Raw genomic sequence first — 13,663 nt, forward strand, 5'->3', positions numbered from 1 at the left:
TTTATAATTCATCGATATAAGTTAGTCATTTATTTATATAAAATGACTTACAAGGTTGCTAGTTTAATATTACCAAGATTTTTTGAATATTAATATTTATTGTATATATGTGAAATTCGTTTATATGCTTGAGAAGAGACACAATAAATAAATTGTGCACCAAAAAGGGTCAAATAACGTAGAACAGTAAAGGAAATTCCAAAAAAAAGCGGTAATTAAAACTGATAGTTTAGTTACCCTTTATTTGGCTAGTACTTGAAAAGCAGTATACTGTGTACCTGTGTATATACCTAATTATATGGTTAAAGTAGTTGTCGTATATCATTCAATTAATTATTATTCTTATTTTAGTGTTACTCGTTTATTTTAACAAAACCAAGATACTACTGTTTCTATTTTTGTATTTTTTAAGCTTTTAACGTAATTGTTTATTTTATTTATATGTTTATTTTGGATTTAATAAATATTTATTCCGCTTTTGATAAATTAATTCACATAATGATGCCAAGGAAATTTGAATCCGAAGCTAGTAAAAGAAAACGACTTAGAGAAAATGAAAAACAGCTGAATGGTCAAAAGGGGGCAATTTTGTCTTTCTTGTTCTGAAAATGAAGAATTTCGTAGAACTGAAGTTGTACTTCACAGTTTTCAATGAAAACGAAACATTGGTATCAATATCAGGAGGAGATGAAAGTGAAAATGAAGAACATCAAAATGATGTAGAAAACATAGAAGGAGAGAAAGAAGTAAATGAAACAAATCAAGAGGATTCTGAAGAAAATTTTCAATCGGAGTCTGTACTTAGCAGCAAGCCAGCTATCTCTTATCCTACCGATATAGAAGTGTGGCCACTTACTATTAATGAACAGTTTATCGAGCATATTTTAATAAATATGCCCCAGAACGTTGGTAAAATCGAAAATTTAAAAAAGAATACACAGAACGCAATAGAATATATGTCAGAAAATGTGATATATAAATATATCACATTTTTACTATAAGAGGGCGAATGGAACAAAGGAGAAACGAGAGTTGCTATTTTTTTCAGAAACCAGCAAAGCAATTTACTGTTTTGTTTGTAAATTGTTTTCTAAGTCAAATAATAGCTTAATGAAGGGTTTTAATGACTGGGGAAATATAACACGAACCTTATGTGATCACGAGCATTCTCCTGAGCATATACGAGCGATGTGCACATATCGCAAAAGAAAATCAAGTTCTGTAAATAGTCGAATTCATTCTGAATTGATCAAACAAATACAATCCGAAGAAAATTATTGGAGAGAGGTTTTAAAAAGAATAAAAGCTACCATTAAGTTACTGAGTAAACTAGGGCTAGCATTTAGAGGAAATACAAATGATATTTTTTCTGATTCTTGAGGAAATTATTTATCGTGTTTACATTATTTAAGTGAATTTGATGATTTTTTAAAACATCACATGAAAATGTACGCCAACTGTGGTTCTGGCAGATCAAATTAGCTTTCTTAACATACTTGTGATGAATTCATAGCGTTAATAGCTAAAAAAACAAGAGAAATATTAATATCAGAAATTAAGGAAGCTGCTTATTTTGCAATAATACTCGATTCAACGCCAGACATTGCCCATAATAACCAACTAGCTATGATATTTAGGTATGTTGCCGCAAATTCTGACATTAGAGAAACATTTATCGGGTTCATCAGAATTACACAACATAATTCCTTATATTTAGAAGAGGTGGTATTAAAAAAATTAGAAGAATTATCTTTGGATATAAAAATGTACAGAGGACAAAGCTATGATAACGCTGCCAATATGAAAGGTATCTATACAGGTTTACAAGCTAGGCTGAAAAATCGTAGTCCCTCTGCACATTATATACCGTACTCTAGTCATTCCTTAAATTTAATTGGCAACTATGCCGCGGAATCTTGTCCGGAAGCAGAGCAATATTTTTGTTTTTATTCAAAATGTATATAATTACTTTTCATCTTCAACAAGAAGATGGGGTATACTCCTTAAACATTTAGAAAAAAAATCTTTAACAGTTAAAAGAACATCAAAATGATGTTCGTGAAACGAGGTGGTCCGCAAGGGCTGACGCGATATTGGCTTTGAAACGTGGATATAAACAAATTAAAGACGCATTTCTTGAACTATCCATTTCTCCTCATGAAAGACCTATTTCTAAATTAGAGAGCTCATCATTGGCTGAACATTTTGACAAACCAGAAACAGCAATTTTAACAGTTATGTGGAACAAAATTTTACAACGAATACATGCTACTAGTAAATCTCTACAAGATCCCGATATGGATTTGTTTTTAGCTAATAATTTGTTACACTCTTTAGTTGGTTTTATTTTAGATATAAGAAATAGTTTTGCTGCTGTAAATGAAGAAGCGGATTTATTAACAGATGAGACAAAATTTAAAGATGAAAAGGAAAGAGTTAAAAAACGAAAAAAACGAGTGACGAAGTTTCACAATCTAACAATGAGGTTATATTACATGGGAAAGAAAATTTCGCTGTGAACACTTTTAATGTCATTTGCGATAAGCTAATTTTGGAAATTAATGAAAGAACAAAAAGCTATTTCGACATATTAAATATGTTTGACATTTTTTTGAAGGAAGATATAGATCAAGAGTAGTATTGATAAAATTTTACAAACTTATGGGACTGATATCGATCCAGAAAAATTTACTGATGGAATTAAGCAATTTTTAATAATGATAAAGGAAGAAAATTCTTCAATTAAAAAGATGCACATATTTATAAATGATGGGTTAAGGTGAAAACAATTTTAAAAATATTTTTGACGATGCCTATTTCAAATGCAAGTGCTGAACGCTCATTTTCAGTGTTGAAACGAATAAAAAATTATTTAAGAAGCAACTTGCACCAAAATAAAACAAGTGACCTGTCGTTATTATGCATTGAATCAGATGTAATGGACTCGATCAATTATGATGACATTATAGATATATTTGCTAAAACCAAAGACAGAAAAAAACTTTGTTATTAATTTTTTATTTAAATTTGAATTGATTTATTTTTATACTTTTTTTAAAATGTAAATATATGTATACCAATGTTGTATTGTGTTATTAAAATGAGTTATTATGGAAATGTTGACTTTTATTTTCAATAAACTAAAAAAATACTAATTTTTGGGGGCCTCATAATGATGTTGCGCTTCGGGCCTCCAAAAGTATAAATGCGGCTCTGACAATCTCCATAGAAGGATACCGTCACTATCAGTCACAGTCTGGCTGGCCGGAAACAGGCTGGTTGATCATAATATTTTGGCTCGTGAGTGTATTCATTAAAATAGTCACATCAGATTCCATACACGGATCTGCTGGGAAAAGAAATGATCTTTTGCTAATGGAAAACCGAAAATGAAACAAGATCAAGGTCTAGTATTCGATCAGTCAATTTAATGAAATGCGACCACGACTCACAGTTCATTAAAATAAATATAATTATATAAGTTTCATCACATAGCGATAATTTGTAAAGATTATTTTACTCTAATTAGCATCTTTCTTCGAAATATCGAGGAAACATTAAATCATATGCATTCCCTGAAAAATGCTATCGTCAGAAATTAGTAAATACAGAATCTGGATGAAATTATGGCAGAACCAACTAAGTGAAAGAATGGTGAGAAACTGCGCATTTCAATTGGAAAAGACTTGGGTTCGATCACCTTGACGAGTGGGAATCTTTATATGGGTTTTTTTTCAACTAAAGGTCTCAAGCGGAGGTGTGGGGGGGAGAACTTCCCCCCACACCTCCGTTTAATAATAATAATAATAATAATTATTATTATTATTATTATTATTCACCATCACCTATCGAAGCAACAGTGACACATATCGTATAACACGACCTACAACAACTCTCTACATCCCCACGCCCTTCAACAACTCATACGGTTCTTTTGTGAGATCACATCCGATACCCACGCAACTCAACAACCTACCAAGAAATTTAAAACACATAGATAACTACAGAATATTAAAACACGAACTCTGGAAAATATACCAACAAAGTTAACATACAATTAGCACTAATATACACATCACAAATCACCAGCACCCGATGCCTATATCCCATACATAAACGGTAACAACAACATAAATAGTGAAGGCTAAATCCCACTCTCTTCATAAAAGCTAACCCAAGCTTCGAAGTAGGTGGGATTAGCCCGCCTCACTCACCTAGACATAATACTTATAATCAAAGAATACAGATTAATCAAAGAATACAGATTATGTAACAAAACAGTCAGTAAATTAATAAAGTAAACAATAATGAAGATACTGACATTTAAAAAAAATATGAATATATAAATAGGCTGTATAATAATAAGCTATGATATTGATATTGAAAAAAAAATGTACATTTATACTTAAAGAAATCACTGTACTCTACATTTGTACGGAACAGAAAATGTAATAGTATGCTTTATTGTATATGTGTAAATACTCTGTATGATTATAAACAAAACGTTATTACAGTTTTTTTTAATTATTATTATTATTATTATTATTATTATTATTATACAAAAATTCTGTATAATCTTCATAATATAGAGGCAAAAAAGTATTATTAAAATTTTTAATTGAAATCCAATGTAGAAAATGCAGAACTTAGTGTTGAATTCTGTAAAATTTTAAGTTGCAATGTCACTCAAGATGTTTATTGTAAGTGTAAATATTTTAGCAATCAATAAGTTATTATTATTTTAAAAAAATATTATTTCCTTGAGATTTTCGTCCGGGTTTTTTTGTATTTTTTTTTTTGGTTCCATTTATAAAAGGTCTGCAAACCTACAGCACTAGTACCAAGGACAGCCAGAAGGTACATAAGATGGGAGGCCTTCTCTTGAGATGAAATATGGTGTTTTATGTCATTTCAGCTCTACAATTAACAATGGTGTGAATATCACATGAAATATATCTACCTTCCGGATTTTTTAAGATTAAAGCATAATCAAATCAACTTCTCTACCGTTTGTACCAACGGTAAACTATTTCAGATCGAACACTTAGATAATAACAAACAAAGAATAGATCAGATAAGGAGAGACAAACTATAATTTTATTTATATATAGTTAGGGAAAAACGTGATGGATAAATTAGAAGACTCACGTATTTAATTCTGTATAATAAAAATCATAAATAAATTCTGCCCATCTTTTAGGAAGGCAGGGGCTAGATTCAGATTAAAGCAAAGGCAGCCTAAACTAAAATTCAGATGGCGCAATAGCAAAACAATTTTCTTTAATGAGATGCACCGTTATCAGATCGTAAATACCTTAAGTGGCTTAAGATAAGTGTGGAAAGCACCTGGACCCTCTTTCAAGAATGAGCGCTTTCACTAATATTTTTCCATCCATGCATATTTAAACTGTCAACATCGTACAGTTTTTATTATCGGCTAAGGTCATCTACTACAGAGTCTCAGATATCACTGGGCTCCATGTTCAACTTCTAAAAAGGCTTACGTTAATCACGGTAGTGACTCACTTAGTATGATAGTTTTTATTCAACAAAATATTTTTATGATTGCAATTAACTGGAGTTAAAACTGAGAACTCTGTTCTATCTTTAATGTAACTGCTATCTTAACAGATTTGAAATATTTAATAACTTCTTAGAAAACTTAAATTAAAAGATTTTATGTCACTGTGAATCGTATTCTGCTAGAAAGATGGCGCCTGCCGGTCTGCCCGTTGAGTGGCGCTTTTTTAACAATGCAAGAAGCATTAATATACGTAATTTTGTTATTAACTCTGGGTATCAATTATATTAATTTGCACTGATCAAAGAAAAAGTGATAAGCACTGTCGAAAAACGTTTTAACAGTGGCGTCAGTATTTAAAACATAAATTAAATTTGAATTTTCATACGTGTACTTAAAACTGTAATACATCTTTTGGGGAAAATTAGATGGTTTGAAGTTCACAACTTTTCAAGACACCACCACCAAGTTGTACAATCACGTACATGAATTCGAAATTGCCTTAGGAACAATATTCCAAATAAAAATACAGAATCTATGACAAACTTCACCACGCTACCGGCCAAGACGTCTATAGACGTCAAGGTTATCATGGATGCGAAGTGCATATTAAAATTGTAATACTATTGATATTACATTGAAATATATGATGGATACGAAGCGTATGAGGATGCGCATTTGATCCATAATGGCCGGTAAGGTGATTAGTCAGATACTCAGAATTGACATCAGTTTTTAGGGTCAAGAAGAGACGATATGATTCCTCTTATGGGACGAATATGTCCCATAAGAGGAATCAGCAAACTGTTTGAATGATATTTCTTATGAAAAGCAAGATAGGACACCATTGTGTTTTTGATAACAATAGAGTTCATTAGGCTGTCTCCACTCAACTGGAAAATGGCGAGGAGATCAGTATTAAAGACATTTACAAAGATTTGGAATCCGATGATCAGTAAAACTATGGATAGCATTTGCTTAGAGAGTGGTTTATCAATAGGTGGAAGACCTGAGCAAAAGTTCAGAACCATGGAGTTCTCCGGCAATGAATGGAAAGCCGAAGAGAGGAAATCATCCACCACGAAACGCAGTAAACGACCTGAGAGGAAACTGGTGATTCGTTTGCAACGGGCCGAAGGAAGGTTATAAAATGGTAGTTTTGCAAATAGTTCTCTATGTCAGACCGATCAAATGCTTTGAGAATGTCAAGAGCAATAGAAGATCTGTGATGAAATGAGAGTAGTGCAATCCATGCTGATGATCAGTAATTAACTGATAGTTCGACAGGTGGCGAATCCATTTGATACTATCTCCATTGTCTTCAAATGGATTGAAGTTAGGTCAATGGAATGAGATCTTGACGGTAGACTTTCATCTTCCTTTTTTTTTTTTTTTTTTTTTGATCAGGAGGTGTCTGCAGTTGTTTTCATGCTGCTGGATAGATAGATAAGCACGAAAAGTGTGAACAGGAGATATGGGATATGTTAATCTGTAGCGCAAATTTTGAAAACAACGGCAGCAGGTATTTTTGGGTGATATTACATTCACACCGTCTAGATGTGAGCGGGACTGGAAGTCTGGTGATAAGTCAGGAGCCCAGTACACTCGTGAACCATTTAAGTGAGAAGAGGCCAAATGCAAAACAAATTGCATTTGGCCTCTTCAAATTTGGACTTTTTTTAAGTTCCAAATTTGGACTTAAAATACAGATATTATAAGCTGCAGTGTACAAGGAATGTGAAGCGGAGGTTTTCGACTCGAGTCATTTAGATATGCCGAATTTTTTCCTTCAGTTACTTTGGCACACTTGGAGAATCAAGGACTGGAGAGCAGTAAGAAGTTTTGGTGGAACTAGAAATGAAGGTGCTCCTATTCCAGCACTGATTATTTCAGTTATTCATTCGGAGACAGTATGGATGGGAGAGCGAAAACAATAACGACCATGGAAAGGAGAAAATAGAAATCACGGAGATCGTCCCATTTACCACCACTGTAGTGGAAAAGAACACAAAGTTGAAGAACTTCCATAGAAAAGAAAACTAGAAGACAACGTTAGTCTCTTATGAACAGCTGACACCTGTAGTATATTTGCATGGAGAACGGGTTACGAAGAGTAAGGAGTGTTGGAAGAATGATGAGGTTTACCCATTATTTTGGTTTGTAGGGGTCATTTGACTCCTACAATTTGAGTGATCATCTAACAAAAACTAACTTGGCTTCCTCTCCAACTTGATCTGTGAGGTAAAAGAAGGGAAGCAAGTTTGAATTATGAATATTTAAATTTCCGAGAAAGATAATCTCACTGGAATTACACTGCAGAAAATCACGTTTCAGAGAAAAATGGTGAAGTACGCAATTTGGTATCAGAAGTTGAAGAACAATAATGACATAAATAAACGTAACAAGGCGTGATAAGGAAAATTTGAGCCCCCGCCCCCCCAAAAAATAATAATCATACAGAGGGGATTCCATGTTTGGAATTCTGTGACATTGGAATGCATCACGTTTTGAGGAAAGAATTGTGAAGTGTGGTTTAGATAGTTGAGATGGACAGTAAGCATTGTTGTTGTTCAGGCTGCCAAAAATCCCGAGAGAAATAAAGTAAATTTAATTACAGAGCACAATCGGTTGTTGATGTGAAAGGCCTTGAACATGTCTATAGCTCAAAGAGTATCCGATCTCCTGTCTATGCTTGGCCTTGGCAGTATCCTCTGAATATCACTATACCTGTACCCCTCCCTGCCTTCAAAGACACGATCTGGCAGAGTGGAGGAGGGATTATACGCTTCTAGGTCGGGAAATTCCTTACGCGTTAATACCAGATGCAAGCCTTATGTATTGTCTACCCTTCAGCCCACGAAGATCTTTTTACTGTTGCACCTTTAAATAGAATAGGTACGACTTCTCAGTTTATTACAATGTATTCATTTGGTTCGATCCACAGCTGAACTTCTACCACTCATCACCCATCTCTGGACTCAAGTCTAGTCGCTCACTACGTGTCATGGTATATGGTTTCCTCTCCACAAATTTCCCCACCAATTCAGGAGTACTGTCCGGGATTTTACATCCTGGAAACTAGGGTTTCATCCAGCAAAGCAAGCAAACTAGTCAGATATCAGATAAAGCAGATAGGACTAATCGCCTCTATCGTGTAAGAAGGTTTCTAAGAAGCCAAGCTTCTTGGCCGTGACAAGCCGTTGATTCTAACACCAAAAGGAAGATGGTGAGATGTAGTGCCCAATTATTGGAAACGTCAAGATAAAGTATAACCAATGTCCTAAACTTTGATCTCGTTGCTATATTTCACCGGGGAGAGGATAACCTTGTGAACTGTTATGCTATTAAAATACAATCTTGCACAAGTTTCAGCATGAAAGATCTCATATCACTCTAATTTTCGATAACATTCATATATCAAAACACAATCATTCTCTTCTTGGACTGACCTACACCTCCAGTACACTTCGATGTAGTCTATTGACTACATCGAAGTCTGTTAGTAATTTAATTAATGTTAAATAATACTAATTAATTAATTAATTAATATTAATATCGAAATAAAAACAAAAAAAAACGTCATTCATATTTACTTTTATAAATATGACCCATCTTGTTAATATACAAGATGGGCCAGCAGTCATGGAACATTACGTACGAGGGCCCATCTTTGTGAAGCCGAAAATGGAAGGCATTTATGTGATATGGTTTTTCATAATTAATAAAATTTCAAGTGATATTTAAAAATAAAAATAAAAAAAATACTCACCTCTTTCTTTGATCGACTGTCACATAAAATAAATCCGAAAGAACGCAAGCGATAGTTTACTTTTACTTATGCTTGAACCATATCCTGGATACGTATGAATACACAGTGAAAGGCGACAACATTAAAAACGTTAGTTGACCTACATTGTAACATTCGATTGCGTAATGCACATTTTTTGCATTATAGTATTTATTTCGCTCAAACATAAATGCACGGAGCTGCCTGCGTAATTAACAAATTCGTTCTTAGTGTGCTTCAAGACAGCCAATCCTTAACGGACACCTACCAAACAAGCGTGACCTTATAAGCAAACGATATTCTAAACGCGAACGGAAGAAAGTAATAAAACAAGCGACTATATTAGACATAATAAATTATACCGCTGTCGCTGTTGTCTCGTTCAAGTTGTCTTAGGGATGATGACCCACAAGTATTAAAAGTGAATAATATTACATGTAAATGAAAGATTTTTTTTAGCGCTTATACGATTTTAGTACAGGATGATTTCATACTGTACTACCTTAAAAGACACAGTCTCTGTGAGGTGTCTAAATAAACGTTTTATTAATATTTTTTTTTTTAAAAAAATACAGATTCTACTGACTACTATGTAAAGGGACAAAATCGGATACACTGATAACTGGCTTTCTGCGGAGCTACTCATAGATCAGATATCTGCTAATACATTAAACAAAATTAGTAATTTCTTTAAGATTATCACGTCAACTTTGTTTTAACTGTTTCCGATCATTTTTCCGAGCTTATATTATACCCTACAGCAGTGGCGGTTCGAGGCTTGAAATCGTGGGGGCGCTGCAACTTTCGAAATATACATACACACTGTAAGTTCAGTGTATACGTGTTTGGATAAAATATCAAAATTATGGTAAAAATTAAAACAAAAATTAAACATGAAAAAATATTGTTTATTATCGATAAAATTCTACAGTTTAGTATAATTCAAAATTACTTAAAATTACTATAACAAATGTTACGTCTTTAATTGTAATGTCCAAATATTTATTAAAGATACGGAGTAAACACGATAAGCAATATGAACACTTTACTACTGGCGCAAACTGCCTATAAACAACAGTGGACATGCACGACGGACAGTGCCGCATAACACTAATAGCTCGCATCTCAACTATGACGTGCATATGCTTGCGCGCGTAGCAATATGACACTGTGGTAAACACAGTGCTCTAGCGCCCTCCTGAGTGCTACAAGATGGATTATTATTATTATTATTATTATTTACAAAATAAGAGAACTGTATAGGATTGTTGATGATAAAATTAAATATTACAAGCAAATATAAATAAATCAATGAATATATTTATATATTTAAAAAAATGGGGGGCTGCAGTTTCGCAGTGCCTATGCATGTGCCTTCTGTCGATATCATTTGCCGACTTTTTGTTTTTCTGACATTTGCTCAGAAAAACAATTGGACAAGGAGGTAAACACAAATAACTGACTACGCTTATTTCATGAGCTTGGTTGCCTTAAGTTCATTACCATCAATCCCAACTTGAATCCTCATTTGGAAATAGGAACAAAATGATCTCAAGCAGACATATGAAAGAATAGCCTGCCACATTTTGATACCAAGCGAAAGTTCGATGAACATAACACCGAATCATACTCATGACAATCTCTTTTGTTTAAGTGGACATTTATTTTAAGATAAAAGCTATTAGTAAAGGATTTTTTTAAAGCTAAAAACAACAAAAAAATTATACCGTGCTTTGGAAAAATATAACTTCATTCATCTGATGATGTTCAAGAATAACGTCGATGAGGTGTGTGAATCAGTTTTATTTTAATCTTCACAGTAGGACACATCACAATAAGAATTAAAGAATAATATCAGAAAACCGTTTGATAAATAAAGTTATAAATAAGTCTGCACATTCGTTAAAAAAGGTCGGCAACAAAACAACAAATCTGTAAATGTATCTCAATCATGTCTCATTTTGGGTTTGTCGAGTCATTGCAGCAGTGGTTTTTACCAATGTTCGTCTACTTTTGGAGTAGAACTTTTCAAGGTGTTATGACTCATGTCTTATTCTCGTATTACTAAGGACAGACTGAAAATAAATAGTTTACAATCAGAAAAAGGGAATTTTCAGTTCTCTCAAACACGTATGTAGAAGTTCGATACAATTAAGTCAGGTGACTGGTGTGTGATAAAATCAGGGCTGTTGTAATCCATGAAGCAACTAAGGCAATTCCGAGGGAGGCAAAATTGTATCTAAACCATAAAGAAAATGCTGGTTTTTTTTATTATTTATTTGGCATATTTGCTTAACTTTAGGGCAACGTACACACTAACAACGATCCTGGTTAAAATGATAACGACGTTTTTTGGCTCCGTAGGAGTTTTGTCTATGAAGTCAAATCATGAAAAGTGCAAAAATCATCACAAGTACATACGGCAACCATTCCACATAAAAAAAAAGTATTCTAATGATTTGTATCATTTGTAATACTCTACAACTCAACTGAACTGGATATCATCAGGTAAAACTACGTTTTACCTGATGATATCCAGTTCTCGTAGTGTAACAGCCTTTCGTGGATCGCAGTCATATACAGGGTGTCCCAAAATTCACGCAAGAAGTAATTTTGATAGAAAACACAGGTTTTTAATTAAAAATTGTAATTTTTTATTGATTCATAAAGTATACAGTATAGGGTTATGCATGGAATAGCATATTGGGTAAATGGCCTCCATGGCTTTGCTGGCACATACGCACTCTTTTGTCGAAATTTTCCATGACCGTTTTGCATAAATGTGGCTGAATTTCGTTGATACAGCGCTCAATTTCCTCCTTCAAGGCATGGGTGGTCGTGGGCTTGTTGGCATAAACCTTAGACTTCAAAAAACCCCAAAGAAAAAAGTCCAACGGCGTTAAGTCACATGATCTGGGCGGCCAATTCTGATCACCAAAACGGGAAATTACACGACCAGGAAATGACTCATGCAGTAATTGAATTGTTTCTCGGGCTGTATGGTAGCATGTGGCAGCTTGTTGAAACCACATGTCGTCCACATCCATATCTTGCAATTTAGGCACAAAAAACTGGATTATCATGTCGCGATAGCGAGCACCATTAACTGTTATTGCCTTACCAGCTGCATTTTCGAAGAAAAATAGACCTATGATGCCTCCAGCCCAAAATCCGCACCAAACAGTGACACGTTGTAGATGCATTTGTTTCTCAACAATCACTCGTGGATTTTCTGAACCCCAAATGCGACAATTTTGTCGATTAACGAAGCCATCAAGATGAAAATGAGCCTCATCGCTGAAGATGATTTTGTTCGAAAAATAAGCATCCACTTGTTGTTGTTGTTCCATAATCCATTCAACGAGCTCTCTTCGCTGTGTTTGGTCAGTAGGCTTCAGTTCTTGAGTCAATTGAACTTTGTAAGCATAAATATGCAAATCTTTCGTGAGAATACGCTGTAGAGAGCTTCTCGAAATGCCCAATTGAAGACCACGGTGCCGAATTGATGTTCCTGGACTCTCAGCAACACTCTCACGAACTGCTTCGATGTTTTCTGTTGAACGACTTGCTGAAGGACGGCCAGAGTGTATAAGATCACTAATTGATCCAGTTTCCTTGAATTTTTTAATTAATCTTTTCACAGTTGATGAACTTAAATCACTATTCCGACCATATTTTGCACGAAAATTGCGAACTGTAGCTGCCAAACCTTCATTATTTTTAAAATATTGCTCAACAATGAAAATGCATTGTTCTTTCGTGTAGCGCTCCATTTTTAATAACCCTGAACTGTCAGCTGTCACGCTGTCTTTTTTTTTTCTCATTGGCAACACTTTACCGCACAAATGGCGGTAAATTTAAATCTTGCGTGAATTTTGGGACACCCTGCATATATAAGTAAATACTATAAGATTATTATGGACTATTGAAAGTGGAAACTACTAGCGCTGCACATAATTTTTGATCGAACAAGTGTACCGAAACAAGTGACACTATTACATATCGAGAGAGGGAGTTCAACATCTTTGGTAAGGTACGTGAAGGAAGACAGATAAAAATAGTGCATTAAAGCTATGCTTCGAATTATGCAACATTAAACTGAAATGAAAAACCGATAAACTGTTCACCACGTTTAAACTTGGTGAATAGTTTAACGAAATGTTAACTTCGCTAAGTCGAGTTTTTGGACGGCCCGGCTTCTCTACTAGCACGTAAGTAAAGTCTGTTTTTGCTAGAAACATATTTTATTATTGTTATTTTGGAATTATGTCAGAAGCAACTAAAGTTATGAGGCTAATGTAATATGTGTGCTAATTGTGTATGTTATTCAGTCTTCCTGTTTTGCGGGATGAAAA

The 13,663-nt window shown here is 34.0% G+C and overlaps 1 protein-coding gene across 3 annotated transcripts in view; it reads right to left on the reverse strand.

Annotated features, from left to right (window-relative positions):
• The window catches only part of LOC150092412 (organic cation transporter protein-like), a 248,564-nt gene that overhangs the window by 202,764 nt on the left and 32,137 nt on the right, over positions 1 to 13,663 (reverse strand). The window contains exon 1 of one of the 3 annotated variants that reach the window (XM_090415000.1): positions 9,291 to 9,369. The exons of 1 other annotated variant lie outside the window; for it this stretch is intronic. The gene's annotated coding sequence lies outside the window, so the exon portion shown is untranslated. Of the gene's footprint in view, positions 1 to 9,290; positions 9,370 to 13,663 lie in introns of those variants that run through there. One more of the 3 variants, XM_090415001.1, reaches the window with a different exon arrangement.

This window comes from Typopeltis vanoorti, chromosome 26 (genome assembly GCF_054136105.1).
Source record: "Typopeltis vanoorti isolate ZY-2024b chromosome 26, IOZ_Tvanoo_1.0, whole genome shotgun sequence".
NCBI lineage: Eukaryota > Metazoa > Arthropoda > Arachnida > Uropygi > Thelyphonidae > Typopeltis > Typopeltis vanoorti.